General features: G+C 38.9%; 1 long non-coding RNA gene across 1 annotated transcript in view; it reads right to left on the reverse strand.

Moving 5' to 3' along the window:
- The window catches only part of LOC121110697, a 52,962-nt gene that overhangs the window by 21,453 nt on the left and 15,409 nt on the right, over positions 1-16,100 (reverse strand). The gene's annotated exons all lie outside the window — the stretch shown is intronic.

The following is a 16,100-nucleotide window of genomic DNA, read 5'->3' on the forward strand; positions in this document are numbered from 1 at the left end:
TTAGAGTCATAAATGAAAGGGTAGCAATGGGTTGCCTTCAAGCTGTTTTGACTAGAAAACCCAGCAATGCATTCATCCCTGAGTCAACTCAAGAGAGAGCCCATGGGATTTTCTTCTAGATGAAGCAATATGATAGGGAAGCAGGCAAAATGACAACAATTTAAGACTGCTAGACATAACTTATTGTATTGCTTGACTGGAGCAAGGACACCTGACTGAATATAATTCCTGTGTTGGATTTATATGTATATATATAAAATTGCTGGCATGATGATATTTCACTGCCAAATCCTGAAAGTTAAAAAAGCTAATTTTCAATTTTTTCTTGTTTTCCTTTCCTCACACCTAATCAGCAGTATCTAGGACTTTCGAAAGGCAAGTCTATTTTGCAGTCTGGTGGTATGACTGCAGTTTGTGGCAACATCCTAAGCTATCTTTAAGCTTGCTCTCTGGGGTGCAACACAGTACACATTTTGAAGCATGCAGCCTGTCCAATTATTATGAAGCCCATTCTGAATCTTGTGTTACCATGTGGAATCAATAGCATCCAGTTTGCTGTTTAAGTCCAGGTGGAATACACCATAGTCAGCAGCAATTAGGCATCCAGAGAGCAGTATGGGTGTCTCCTGAGCCACATTCCTGGTGTGCAGTAAAAACCTATCATTGGTAGCAGCAGTGGGGAGTGACTGGATTCTCCTGAAATCTAAGGTAAATCCATGAGAACGGTGTTCGTGTTTTCTTGGATAGCTCAGTCTTGAGCTATAAGTGTACATTAAATCCTTACTGGATGAAAAGCAAGTCATATAAGAGTTAGCATGATCTTTCTCAACTTAGTTCTCTCTTTTTTTCTTTGCTGATCATTCAAGCAATTATTTTTAATGTAGATAGTCTTGGGAAAAACTAATGAAACTGGAGCAAACAGGAAGAGAGAGATGGCAAGTATCTTCCAGAGTACCAGCAACACCCATCCCCCCTCCTGCAGGGTGTCCTCACCTTTGCATCTTACTGCAAGTAAATGATTGAAGCAAATTCTTCCAGTTCTGTTAATCTACATTCCATTTTTTTTAATTATTATTATTATTATTTTTCCCCAGGGAGAACATTTCTCCTGACTTTCACCATTTGAAAACCAGTGAGACAAATTCACTGTTGGTGTATACAGTGGGAAGATCACTAGAGTCAGAGGGCTTTGTGTGCTGACAGGGATGAAAGCCCATGGTGGTTTCCAAACCAGGGCTGCTGGGATGCAATTACTCTCACACTGCAACAGAAAGTCTCAGACATGATGTTTTCTTGCCATCTTCCTTAATTATGATTTACAGTTACGAGGATCAATTCAAGAGAGCTGTCAGCATGGGAGGAACGGCGGCAGAGCTACTTAGTCCTTTCTCCAAGGATATGATGGCATTAGTAATGTCTTTTTTTTTTTTTTTTTTTAATCCATAAGAACAAGCTTTTGAAACACCTCCTTCTATCCCATCTCTACCAGTAGCTGGTAACAGTTGCTGAGGGAAGGGACTAATTATGTACTCTCAGATAGATGACCGCTCTAACTAGCAGATAATTATTTGATGGATTCTTGTATTTAAAAATAAGGGATTTAAATAGTAAATGCAACATGTAATTACTGAAGTAAATTGTGAAACGTTCAGACAAAATGACACATGGTTTCTCAGTGGGATAAGGCAATCAAGATTTAGAAAGTAGTTCAAATTATTCCTCATTTTCCTGATTCCTTTTTCCAGGTGCCCATCCTAGATTTTCATCAGCTTGACTGGTGGCCATTTACCTGCAAATGGAACATTTAGCCTGCATCTCAGAAGTGTTTTTCCTCAGTATTTTAAGGTGCAGAGGGGTGTCTCAGCTATCCAGCCTGATAAGCAATTTCATTGCTTTTGTTGATAGTATACCTTAGAGCATTTGTCTGTTCAATAGATTGCACATCTCAAGCTTTCTATTCAACAAACTGGCAGCCCACTGGCTACTTATGCCTCATTGCCAAGAGACCAACTGCTGCTGTTTCTCCTTCATCTTCTCCAGCCTTACAGACTGCTGTAGAGTACAGAGGGACTTCTCACTCTCTGCACCAGTAGATGAGGTGGCAACCAGAGAGGTCAGTATCAGTGTCTCAATTGCAAACAGCTGGGTTATCTGCTCCACCATCAAGAGCTGTCTGCATTAACAAAGAGCCTTCATTACAACAGCAGATAGCTACCATGGCAGGCTGGCAGAGAAAGAAACTGCTTTTACAACCTGTGACCTCAAGATAAAAAAAAATTACCCAGAGCATTCTTAAAAAGTGGGGTAAAATCTTCTACTGCTTCCCTTACACACCATTCCTTACTTCTTTCTTCATGGTTTTTTTTTTTGTTGTTGTTGTTGTTGTTGTTTATTTTTTTTCTCTCTTCAATCATGGTGTTTTGTGTTTATAAAGATACATTTCTTAGAAATTCTCTCCAGATTAAGACTACTAGAGAGTTCTGGAGAAAACACGTTATTGAACTACTCATTTGTTCCAAATACAAGGTACTTTCAAATAAATTTAACCAGCTTTTTACTGATGACATGCTTCACATCATCAAAGCTGATCTGATTTCCCTAAGCTAGAACTTCTTCAGTACTGCTGTTTTCATGACAGAGAACAGCTACTAAGAAAGAATTCCTAAACTGTGGACTGCTCATTCATGATTATTCACTACTTTTTATGCCTGTTTGAATTTACATCGCTTGTACAACTGACTAATAAGGCAGCTATAATGTTTTGGAACACATAGCAATGACAGCAAGAAAGCAAGGTCTGAGGCTGCAACACGCAAGAGTTTGCTCCAATACAACAGCCATTGGCACAGAAATAAAGGGAAGAGGCTACTTACCTTTGGTAGGCCTCAGGTAGGTGGGGATCTCTAGCAAGATACCCTTACCTTCACTGCCAACCCTGAAATGAGGTCTGGGAAGGGGTGGATCCTGTTTCCACCCCCTCTAGTCACTCAGGTGCAGTGCATTCACCTGAGCTCCCCTGGGTTGGCCCTGCTTTCCCACCAGGTGCTCAATCACTGTTTCAAGCTGTGACATAGCATTTCCACTACAGATAGTGTAACTGCATTTTCCTAGTAGTCCAGTACTGTACTATCGTTTACACATCCTGAAATGTTGCACATTTGCAAAGTATGCAGTGCACCAGAGTCACTAATATTCCTGCACAAACCATTGTCAACAGTTTGCAGGCTGGTTAGGCCTGGTTTCATGATTAGTGGGGAGGAGGGATCTGCAGATCCACGCCTCTGGAAAAGGGAAACAAGGGACCCCAAAATAATTTAAAACGGTGGCAGTGATCTGAGGAGAAACAAACTAATCTACTAAATGTGGTATCAGAATGCAAGATAACACACTATAATTAGAATTGAAGCTAATAAAATCAAATATAATGAGAGTGTCTGAAAGGTGGAAAGGCTTCGCCATAAAGCTGAAGTGAGATGTGCAGTTGGGTCGAGCAACAGAGAGGAGAGCTGAAGGAAAAAAAGGACAACAGGTGACCTTTCCATGGGTTATATCTCCTCTCTGAACTCAAAGTCTTTCAGGATATGTAGTTCTTCTCTTCCAGACAGATGCCCAGAACTGGAGCATTAACTCTTTAACTCCCAGTGCACTACATGATGTTATGACGTGGAATACCGATAACCAAAAATCATAAAACCATGACACCGTGAATGGATGTGTTCTTGCAGCGTGTACCATCCTTACTAATCAGCTCATTGTCTCTTAAGCATCAGCACATGTAATTGAAATTGATTTCATGTTTATAACCCCTTTTCACAGAGTGCATGTATGGAAATTGGCTCAAACCTACTGAATAGATGTTTTGACTTCAGTTGACCTTTGCTTAATTATCTTTCATACGACACAGAATAAAATAGCAGTGTCATAGAATGAATTAAGATAATTTTAGAGGGTTATCTCCAGCAGTCTCCTATGGTCATTTATGAAGTTCAGTAATCATGATGGATGCTTTTTTGAAATGTACTGATTGAGGGGTCAATCAGGATTTTTCACCTGTTTTCAGAGCCTCACACAAGTTGCTGAGGATTATTCAAAAAAGATGCCCTTTGCTAGAGTGCAGCTTACCTGAATACTAGAAATGGAGATTTACATCAGGAATTTAGCAAGTGAGCGTCAATGTTATACGGTGTTACACCAAATAAAATTATGCATGCGGTGCTGTACCACAGAAATGCAAAGTGGGAAGAACAGAATTGCTGTGAGAGGCTCCTGCTGTCTTCAGCTCCCACCCCGCTCAAGGGAAAAAAAAAAGGCCCTGAGATGAAAGCCCAAACCCCCTCCACCCAGCCACAATGGGGTATGAGGGGCAGTCAGTGGCTGGAGTACTGTGGCTGGACAGCACCTCGATGCTGATTCACAGCCTTTTGATGTGAGCAGGTGGGCTTTCGTGTGCAGGGCAGGAGCTGTAGCTCTGCTCTTTCACAGCACCGGAGCAGCCCCACCACCACAGTGGTCAGCTTGGGGACATGGAGGAGTAGATCCACGTGCCCATCATGGTGTTGCTGCTGCAGACATCACAAAATAATTAATACAAGTAGTTCCCCTCTTGGTCAGCTCTTCAAGAGTCTCTGACAAAGGATGGTGGAGGCAAATAGGTGTGTATGTGAGGGGAAGGGAGAGGGTTGAGGTGAGATTTAGAGCCACTTGAACAATCTCCTGAGAAGCAACTGGAACATACACAGTTCTATGCTTAACACTCACATTGTTTAATTTTCTTGGTAAGGAGAAGTGCTGTAAGCCTTTCCAAGGTAAATAAACCATGGCTACCTTGCACTGCATGACTGCCAGACCCAAACCTGCTGCTCCTTTCCCCAAGGCCTCCTTTCCTACACCCGGCCTTCCCTTTCTGCTCAGACAACAGCAGCTCTGCAGCCCTCTCTGCCCCCATGCCCTTCCCACATCAGCCCCTGCAAGTTTCCCCACTTAGCTCTGCAAAGATCGTAGAATTACAGAATGGCTTGGATAGGAAGGGACCTTAAGAATAACCCAGTTCCAGCCCCCCACCCACTGGATCAGGCTGCCCATGTCCCCATCCAGCCTTGCCTTGAGGATGCCCCCTCCCACACAAATCCCTTCCAAAAAAGTTCACAAGGGCTCTCCTCTAACACTGTCCTCACGGACATTCAATTCAGAAATGAGTAAAAAAAAAAAAATAATAAAAAAAAATCCTTGATATTTAGAATAATGTTTAAATTCTGGGATTTTTCAGGAACAATTTCAACCTCTCTGTAGTGTGACTGGATATTGCACCTGCCTACTCCAGCCTCTCCAGCTCTTTTCCGTAGTAGTGTAAGTATAATATGAGGGATATAGTGAAGACATACTTTGTGTCTTGCTGTAGAAAAAAAATATTTGTGCCCATGTAGCATGCAAAGTGGGTACAGATGAGCCGTCACAGCTAATTACAGCATCCAGACACCTTCTTTAGTTACTTTCAAGCTTGAACATGCTAGGACAGATTAATTACCTATAATCTTATAAGTCAGGATATCTTTCTAAAATGAGAAAAGCTGTTGAGTGCCTCTGCCAGAATTGACACTTAAGACGCAGAAATTTTCCAATATTCTCCTAAGGTAATTTGTTTAAGCAAAAATTTTCTGTTTGCATCATCTAATAATTCCTCTGCCAAAGATGTCAGAGTTGAATTTTGAGCTTCTATTTAAGACGAAAAGAAAATGTTGGCTCATTTGATAAGACTTACTTAGTGCCTCTCATTGACTGGGAGCTATTGCTACTTGCCATACTGTAACTACAACTCCCGCTGAATATAAAATGTAAAATAAAATGTAAAATAAAAATATAAAATTACATATCCAAAGTTATGTACACAGCAGCATCTAATTCTTTGTTCCTAGTGCAAAAGCTGAGGCAAAATCCAGATCTAATGAACTCCATAGCTAGAATTCCAATTACTTCAGGCGGAGCTAAAAATCTCCCACATTTCCACAAGCTGCATGCATAAGAAGGTATTTTCCATGCTGGCAAATATATGGCTTTTCACATCTCATATTTAAACACTCAAATAAGAACTTAAAATTACATTCACACAGCCATATGCATTAATCTCTTGCTATCTTATTTTATGTGAATTACTATACAGATATTTTATGGCACTCTTCACTGCAGTTTCCAAACTTCTCACAGATCATAATATTTTACCTCTGTCAAGTACAGGAGGAAGCCTGCAAGTATTTAGGCACAGAATAGATGCAGCTTTATAAAAAGTGATAAACTACCTTGGCCAGGACAGATGCAAGCTACGGAAAGTTGGGTGCCTGGTCCAGCAGTGAGCACACGTAGAGAAAATGTGCAGCAGAGCTGGAAACAGTCCCAGTGATTTCATAGCCCAGGCACTTCTTTTCTACCCACTCACCTCAGTCTCATCTGCCCAGAGCTTTGGAAATGTGAATGTGATCATACCTTTTCTGGACCCATGGCAGTAACCTGTGTTCCCATGTGTCAGAACAGTCATGGACTGCCTTCGTCCTACCCAAGGGTTTTCCGTATCTGTGCTGAAGCCACACTGTAGGGAATGTTAGTCACTGCTTTGATTCTTTGCAACAAGTTACAGCCCTGAGATCCCATATAACATAGATGGAAGCTTTAGAAGAACCTTTTGTCTGATCCCGATTTTCTTAGCTTAGCTTCTAGCCAGTGTGGAGACACAAATGTGTTATTTACATTCAGGACAGGTGAAGGAGAAATGGTCAGGGAAACTCATTCTGAAAATTCAGCATTGTACATACAGCATAATGTCAGAGCAGGAAAATGCAAAGAGCAAAGTCGACTGTTTTTTTAGCCTTTGACTCAGACTGGGAGGGCGACATTAAAGGCTCCCTATAAAGGGACATCAAAGCGAAGAATGTGATGATCTCTGTAAAAATGTGAATTGCGTTGCAAATTTCAGGAAGATGATTGCTATAGTTCTAACATAACACCATTTGGAAAGGTGTTAGGTTGTAAGGGTTCCAGATTAGGGAAGCTGAAGCTGACAGTCAAAGCAGGGCTTTCAGGACATCAGGACACTGGCCTGAGAGGTGAGTTAGGGAGCTACCTTATAGAGGGAAACCTGCCCTAATAAGCCATTCCGATAATGAGGAAAAAGCTAATTACATCCACCATTAAATATCTGTTAAGGACTTTAATTCTTGACAGCTTGCTTTTATGAAATGGAGTCAGCAGAGAGCTGTGTATTGAGCTCGCAATTCATTTTACACAAGGTGTCCTGGTACTCTCATGGGGAAGAGAAAAACAGCCTTTCAATAGATAAATGCCATGAAAAATTTTCCTAACCATTTCCCTACTAATAACATACGTGTAAATGGAAGTACACTTGGGTTGCCTTAAAGAAGTAAAATGCTTTTCAAGCTCTATTTCAAAAGACAGACTGACGGGCTTTTCAAAGGTGCTCCTGAGATACAGCCCCTCTAACTTCCACAGGGCCTTGTTTTCCTATTGTAGCATCAGAAATAATGAAAGCAGTGTACCTAAGCTCTCATGAAAACCTTATATGACTGACTGTGCTCCAAATCATTCCTCCCCTGCAGCCTGTTGGTGCAGCTCTGTATTAGAAGCCATGAGTGTGGTGTTGCATCACTGGAAGGCCATCAGCACTGCATCATGGCATCCTTATGGCCCAATGGCTCTGCACCTGCTTTCAGTAGTGGAGCAAGTCATGCACATTCAGGGCTGCTCTGCTTGGATCTCTATGGTTTTGCTTGTGCCTCCTTGTTTTGATGGGAAAGAGGCAAGAGAACAACATAAAATTACAAAATGCAACCAGGATGATGTAAATGTAGGCCAACTGTCCTCTATTTTTTCTGTAAGACAGAAAAAAAGGTTATATTTTTGGGTTTTTTAAGTCATTGTATTTCTTTAAAAATAGTCACTGCAAAAGGGAGACTCAAAAAATGGCATTAACTTTTGGTGAAAATCAGTTGTCGTTTCCTCTAATTCTAATTGTATCTCTGTTGGATCACAAAGTGCTCCATGAATTCTAACATTCACTTAAACATCTCATCTGTGGAGACCATTGAGTGGTTGGAGCCACAGGCCATAGGATCCTAAAATCCTAGAGTCATCTAGACTGGAAGAGACCTTCAAGAACGCCTAGTCCAACCATCAATCAAATCCAATGGAACTGCACTTTGATCTGTGTTTCCTTACATTGATGTTCCAGGTGTTTCTGGACGTGGTGCTTTACTTCACTTCTTTTCAGCCTGGATCTTTCTTTGTGAAGCTTGCATCTCAGAGACCTTTCCTTCGCACTGTTCTCTTGTCTGATGAGAAATTAGATAAATCTTCCTAGACCACCTCAAATAACCATTTACCTGTGATCCATTAGCACATGGCATGGCAGTTAATCAATTTTGCCTACTGAAGTGCAGATACTTAGGATAGATGAGGAGGCTGGACCTCCTCTGGGGAGGAAAAAGTAGGAAAGTGAGAGTGAAACAGAAGGCTGATGTTTATTACATGCTTAGGTGTGGAGTAGACTCCTGGGAATTATGGTGTGTGCTACCACTCAGCCACACACAACACTTCCTCACACCATTGCACATTTCCTTCAGTACTTTATTTTTCATTCCCAATAGTTCCATAGGCCAAATATTTTCTTCTTTAAAATAAAATTTGGATCTAAAAATTCAGACGCAAGATTTTTTTTTTTACATTGCCTTTACTTGTAATTTAACCTTCCCTGTCAAATCTAGGTTGATGCTTCTTGTTTTTCAGGGTGATGTATATACCATGGGAGGCTTCTGTTCTTGTTCAGCTAAAGGCTAAGGACTGTATTTTACGGTGTTCACAAAAACTTCAGTATCCTTCTGTATGATGCATCCTCAGGGTGTTTATGTCTTATCAGATGGAGTAGAAACACAGGCCTCCCAGAACATGCAGTCCTATTTCCTACCTTATCAGTTTTACAAGAGTTGAGATTAAAGTCTGATATTTCTAGGAGCTCATACAAAATGAAACCTCTCAGACACTTCGGATTTGTCTCCTGCTAATTTTGGAAAAAAATGTTTACACACATTTAGATACTGTATCTTTAATTCATACTTCCTGTCTCTACATCAAAAACAACTACGTTTCTGAAAATGTTTGAAAATATCATTACTGCTACACTTTCTTCTTCCTCTTCTAGTCAAAAAGCATGACAAGTCCTCTACAATACTTTTTATTTAACAAATACGATTTTCCTACGGCAGAAAGTCTAGCCAGACTCAACTAAATATTTAGGATTACAAGCTGCTAAGAGTGCTGCATTAGATTTATTTTTATAGCTCTAAAAGTGATCATGACTTCTCAGTAAAAACTTGATATTAGAACCCCTGCTTCAAAGAGTCAGTAACGTAAACCATGGAAGATCAAAAGACAGCAGGTTGCCATGTTGAAGCGTCACAGATCCATACATGGCTACTCAATGTAGCAGAAAAGTCTACCCGGTGGAAGAATTTCTTTTGTGATGGAGTTAGCCAAAATGAGTCAGCAACAACAGCAAAAACCCAAAACCCAAAATGCTCTGAGTCATTATAAAAAGCAACTTGGAAACACAGGGTGTTCATCAATATCAATATTGCAATCCCCATGGGCCTTCAGTGCCTTTTTCTAGTGCAAACTCTTTTGTGTTTTTAAAAAAAGAGGACTAAAATGAAAATGTCACTTAGATTTTTGTTGAAGTCCAAATGCCTCCTAAAGATTAAAGCCTCAGTCTTTTAAGAAAGATGCAGCTCTTCACAGTCTTCCAAAAAATAAAAATTAAAAGAAAAAGAAAACAACAGGTTGTTTTTAAAATGGTCTCTGAATTGATTACCTTCAGAGAAGGATGTTGCACTTCAGCTCTGGCAAAGATACCTAGATAGAAAGAGGTGAAATCAAGTGACTCACTCTGAAGCAAAGGCTGGATTTTGTCTGTTTGCTGTGGGGTTTTTTGTTTGTTTTTTGTTTTTTGTTTGTTTTTGTTGTTGTTGTTGTTTTGATTTTTTTTGGCTTTTCTCTGTTTTAAAGCCTCCTGATGGAAGATGTCAAATGCTTTTGGCTTTTGCTGGTTTTGTGGGAGCTGAGGTTGTTTAGTTCCCAGAAGACAGACTCTGTAATTACCATCGTTGCTGTGATCAGTATATTGATCTGCAGCGAAATGGCACTACATCACCATACCTGAGTGTTCCTTTCATCTTTGAGATAAAGACTTAGGGAGCTTATTTTCATGTAAGATTATCTCCTTCATTTTTTTTTTTCATGCAAACCATTAAAAATATGAATGAACTAGCAAATATTTCAAGGGTGGGTCATTTTTATTTACCAGAGAAATAGGGTCTCCTAACAAAAATAAATAAATCAAGCAGAGTAAAGTCCAAATTCCTTATTAAAAACAAAAATAAAAGATGAAAATTACAAACATGAGAATGCCAACTAAATCAGAGTTTTGTACAATTCTTTGCTTACCTTCTTAATGCAATTGTCAGAAGCTATTTCCAAGATATCTATATGGCTTGTTGTACATTAAACTGGAAGAGATAAATTCTTTTTTCATTCATATGACCAAACAAATAGATTTAAGAATAGGCTGTGCTTTTTTCTTCTTAAGCACATTGGTTTGAATTCTGCACCTAGTATTGCTTCTTTATATGATGCATTCATTTTCTTTTTGCTCTGGGCAGATAAGCTGAGCACTATTAATATGCATTTCCATGTATTAATATGTTAATATGCAATGGCTAAATGCAGATAGATAAGGTGGTGGAATGAAATAAACGTCCTCTAGCCATCCAGATTTTCAACTGTGTTCTGGTTTTCACTTTCTTTTTTAAGCACTTTGCTAAGAATTTGACTTTTCAAAATGATAAAAAGTAGACCCTCAAGAAAAGCAAAGAAGAGTAAGTACAATAAGGAAGAGACCTTTGCTTGCATTCATGTTGGTCCCAGCGTCTTTTGTGTGATCACAACCATCACAGGCTCCTTTTCTGAAGTCAGATCAAGCCATGATGTTATTACCTTACTGGGTGCTGTCTGTATTTTTTAAGTAACTCCTTTGAATATCTTTTTCAACAGTATCACTTACCACTGCTTCTCTTTCAGGTGCATGCTGTTGCTGCAACCAGACCAGATTACCTGCTTAACGAAATTCTCCTGTGACTTCTCGAATATATATGAACTAAACACTGCTGACTGTCAATATACACCTTTGAAGGACGGGAGGGAGAAGAGTCAACATGTTGCAGGTTTTTCCTTTTTTAGGAAAATCATATGCTTACAACAAACTAGCATCAGTTGCAATTGGAATAAAAATAGGAGTCAGTTCATGGCAAGAGACAGACTATTTGCTTGCATGCTGTACTAATGTTAATACATGTCTGTTAGAAAAGATATGCTCCAGCTTTTTTGGTCTCTTGGTCACCTGTGGCAAGCAAGAGCAACCGTGAACTTTCCTACACTGTCTATAAATGTGAAGTCAAAACAGAGATGAAGGATATTTCAGGCTCCTTTACAGATAATTATTAATGTGCCTAAAACCTAAACAATAGCATTTCTACCATTTTGGACTTGAGTTTGTCTGGAAGAGTCAGAGGTTTCCATCACAGTCTGTCAGAGGACTGTGAACAATGCTTCCTCTCTGACCATTCCCATTTGGAGCTATGCTACTTCTGGGTCCTCCCTCCGCCGATATTTTTGTGCTTTGGGCCCAAAGAGAGGGAATTGAGAGGGTTCTGTCCCAGGATTTTTCATAATTCCCAGTTAAGATAATATTTTTTTAAAGAAAGAAAAAATAGTTTTCATTTCCTATATACACAGGCTGAAGTTGTGCCTTGGTCTCCTGTAGCTTTGTTGCACTATTACCCACTGGGTCATTGGGTAAAAGTCTGGTCTTGCTTTTGTGTTCTTTGTTGCATCACAGCCTAAGCTTTTCTTGGCCAAAAGTATTTCCAGACACAAATGTTGACTGCATTCTGCTTAAGTCTGTGAATAGTTTGGGAGCGAAAATAAACTGCAGTTTTTGGCAAACAGCTTATTTGCTTCCAAGAATGTATTGGCTCTGTATAGAGCAACACTGCAGACTCTGAACACTAAGGCTGTCTCCTGAAGCTAGAATGGGTTTGTTGGGCAAAGGCCAGTGAACTGTGTAAGCAGTATGGTGTTACTAATCTCTGAGCTTGATGCAGGTATTAAGAGCTCAACCCTCAGAAGCTGTGGGCTCTTCCCTGTTCACATGCCAAGGTCAAACCTGTTTGCCTCCAGAAACAATACGCAGAAAATGCAGAATTTTGCTAGGCTCAGGAAAACTCGTCAGAAACAATTAAAGGTATACATTTAAAATGTGCTGTTTATTAGATGTGCGCACCTGTGGTATAGCAACACTAATTTAATACTGATTACTCTTACTAAGAATGACTTTGATTCTTTTTTTTTTTTTTTTTTTCAGTGAGATAACCTAATTTTGAAAAAAAGAAAAAAAAAAAAAGGATTCTAAATGAAGTTTAACCAGTATAGATACGTTTTTATTTGAACTCACCTGAGTTCAAATCTTGCTAAGAAGGCTATTCTTAGAGTTTTGGGGAACTCACTAGTTTTGAGTAATAGATACATTCATATGTGACCTCAATATACAAAGATGTGAACTCAAGTTTCAGCACATTTAATATTACTAAACTGCTCTGATGTACTGTCCAGAATGTATCATTTCCGTAATGCTATTGCTATGCTGTAATGTTATTGCTGATATTTAAAAACAGAAATGTGTGTATAGTTACACAGTGTAAGCAAACACATGACCCATGGCCCTCCAGAGAAAGTCCACAAGAGGAACAATCCTCTCCTTTCTAACAGTTATAAATGTTTCCTCAAACAGACTTCGCAGGCCTTTTGTCTCCTGCTCTTAGCAATCATATTTCTGTGCAAGCAGTAAGTTTGACAGAGAAGGCAGAATAAGAAGGAGGGAGATACAGGCAAAGCATGCCACAGAGAAAAGAGAATTCAATTTTTTTTTAAGCAGCTCAAATGTGATCCACCAAATAGAGCTTCTGGAGGTTGAGATCACTGTTCTGTTCTTCTGTTCAACAGAAAGAAGAAATAATATTGCATTATTTTTGTAACTAAATATTATAAAAGAGAAGCTTCTGCTGTAACTTTGTTTTTTTCCTATAATGGCTATTGTATCATTCTATTCACTTCAATATTCATGGAGAGGAGAGGAGAGAAGAGGAGGTGAGAGGAGGGGAGAGGAGGGGAGGAGAGGGAAAGAGAGGGAAGGGAAGAGGGAGAATGCTTAGAAATATCTAAATATACATAAAGAAAAATCTATATTTCTCAAAGAAAAAATAGGGGTAACATTGTACTTTTTCAGATAAATGTGCTCATGACTCACAATGTGAATTGTGCAACTGTACATTTTTCTTGTTTTAATAGGTGCTCTTAATCTGCCTCCATCAATTTCCTACTGTAGGAACAATCTAGGAAATGTCAGATGTACATATATAGAGAATCTATCACTTCAAGGTTACAATAGTTTTTTGAAACAGCCTTTATATTGGTTAATTAGATTGAATGTAGCATGGTAATAAGGTCACACAAACTCATTTTATAACCTGTGTTATAAAAAGCCAATAATTAATGTATAATTAATCTCCACATTCATCAGAGGCATTGCATCTGAGCAGTACAGTAAAACAAAATTAGAAAACATCATATTCCATGTTATATGTGATTGTTGATTAAACAGCTACTGTATCTTAAGAATTTCCAAATTGTCAAACAAATTACCTATGAAGGTAATCAAATAACAATGATTTGTTTAGTGTTAGAGCTTGCTGAGTGCATGTGTCTGATGGCTACAAGCTAAAACATCAAGCAGCTGCTTAAACATGATGCAAACCCATCAAAACATCCAATAATAGCATTTCTTGTTTGCAAACAAGAAATCTTACTTCTGCAAAATTTTGGATTTTCTGATGGGGAAAAAAAATATACTTCTTCTAATATAAGCAATGAGTTAATATCACATAGACTTTTGTACAGATCCTCAGAGTCACTAGGAAGATTCCTTAATGACATAACTTATAATGTGCTGTAAGAGTGAAGTAAAATACTTCTGGATTCATGGGTTTTGAATACCATGCTCTCCCATCCTCTCCTTGCAGTGAATAATGGCTCACACACACTCATAGCCCCTAGATCAGATAGATGTAAAGCCTTCCTAACACAGATACACAAATTGAGGCTCTTTTCTTTCTTTCCATTTCTGTTCTTATCTGCAAATTATTTTGTCAAGCTTTGGTGACAAATTGAAGAAAATAGATTCCCCTGTGTTTCTCTTCTCTTTGCCCTTAATTCCTCCTCCCTCAGCACAGCACAAATATTAGCAGAGCCTAATAGCCAGGTCAGCTGCCAGCTCTGGAATTGTGGATTTAAAATATTAGATGAATTCAGCAAAATGACTTTAAAGGTAGTACATCTTGGCCAATGCTATTAATGAAGGAAATGACATGCTTTGTTGCTTCATAGATGAGAAGACAACTTTTAATGAAATGCAATATAATAGGGCTTAATAGGAAGAGCTAACAAGCAGCAAACTTGTTATGAGTTGTTATAATATTCACAAGTGGCCATCTTATTCCAGCTGATCAGAGATGACTAAAATGGATTAGCTGCTGTTATATTTTTTTTAGGCACCACAGAGGTCACTGGAACTGGACTTGTGGTGATGAGGAGCAGAGCTCCCTGAAGATACTTGAAAGCCAACAGCTCAAGGAAAGACAGTGATAAAAGCAGAAGCTTCCGTCAAAGTAGATCACACTGTTTCTTGCTCTACTCTGTTCTTGTAATGATGTGCAACCAGGATGGTCTTTTGTTCTTGTGTTCCCCTTGGCTTCCCCATTTCACTCTTGATGAAATGAGAAAGAAAGAGATTTTGGCAGACATCAGCTTGGGAGTCTGTAGATGCTACACGGGTCACAGTCTCCTTAGATATTATCAAGTATAGTCCCAGTGAATCTGCCTACAGAGTGTAGCTGCACTGTCAAGTCCTCCATTTCCAACTGCTCTGATTCCAGCTCACTCACATTTTTTGAGAAATCACTCTCAAATCATCATACTCTACATAATCCATTTTACATGGCTATAAAAGAATATTAAAAAAAATGTCCTGTTTGTTGAGACTTGTACAGTTCTAGAAAATAGTTGTAAAAACAGTGCTTCATTGATTCTAAATGATTTCCATATCAGAATTGCTCAATTTTGAAATTAAAGCCTCAATCTTCAAACATTTATAAGTAGCAACCTTCTCATGTCAAGCTAGGACTCAGACTGTGTTCGGTACTGCATTATACAAATTATAGAACTGGATTTTCATTAGCACCAGGGCTAATCAAAGATGTTTGATCCAAACCATTTTGACAGAATGTTGGCCTCTTGACAAAATCAATATTTTTATGAGAAGTCTTTCCAAAGAAAGAGCTAATTTTTATTTTATTTTTCTAAAAGGAATTACTTCTTTCTTTTTCCCTCCCACATTTTTAGACACACGAATGCATATACACCAGGGATTCTGAGATGTTACCACAAATTCCTGGTGCTGTTTGTGTGGAGGTCCCTGTACTACACCATCTCTTCTGTGCAGAACTGATCCTTCAGATTAAAGAGCAGATGAGGATGCTTCACAGGAAACAACATCCAGGCAGAAATCCAGGGATTAAAAAAATAACAGACTCCTGTTCTTCAGTTTCCATTAAATACTGCTACGGCTTTCTGATTTCACTTCTTTGGTAATTGAAAGTATTTGAATCTCTGAGAAGTTGAATATTTCTTTGAAAAATATTCCCCAGTTTCGGATTAGATATCACACAGTGTTTTGTTGTAATTGGTAAATCATACAAAAAAGAACTTACTGAAGCATAGCTATTGCCTTGGAAAATAGAAAAAAAAAATACTTTTAAATAGTGCCAAGTTCTCTGATCTCTTACATAGAAAACTGAAAACATAGAGCAAAAACTAAAAATGCTGGGTCTACAATCAGGAGTAATATTGAAAGGGTCCTTTCAGCTAATGTC

Source organism: Gallus gallus, chromosome 4 (assembly GCF_016699485.2).
Source record: "Gallus gallus isolate bGalGal1 chromosome 4, bGalGal1.mat.broiler.GRCg7b, whole genome shotgun sequence".
NCBI classification, from domain to species: domain Eukaryota; kingdom Metazoa; phylum Chordata; class Aves; order Galliformes; family Phasianidae; genus Gallus; species Gallus gallus.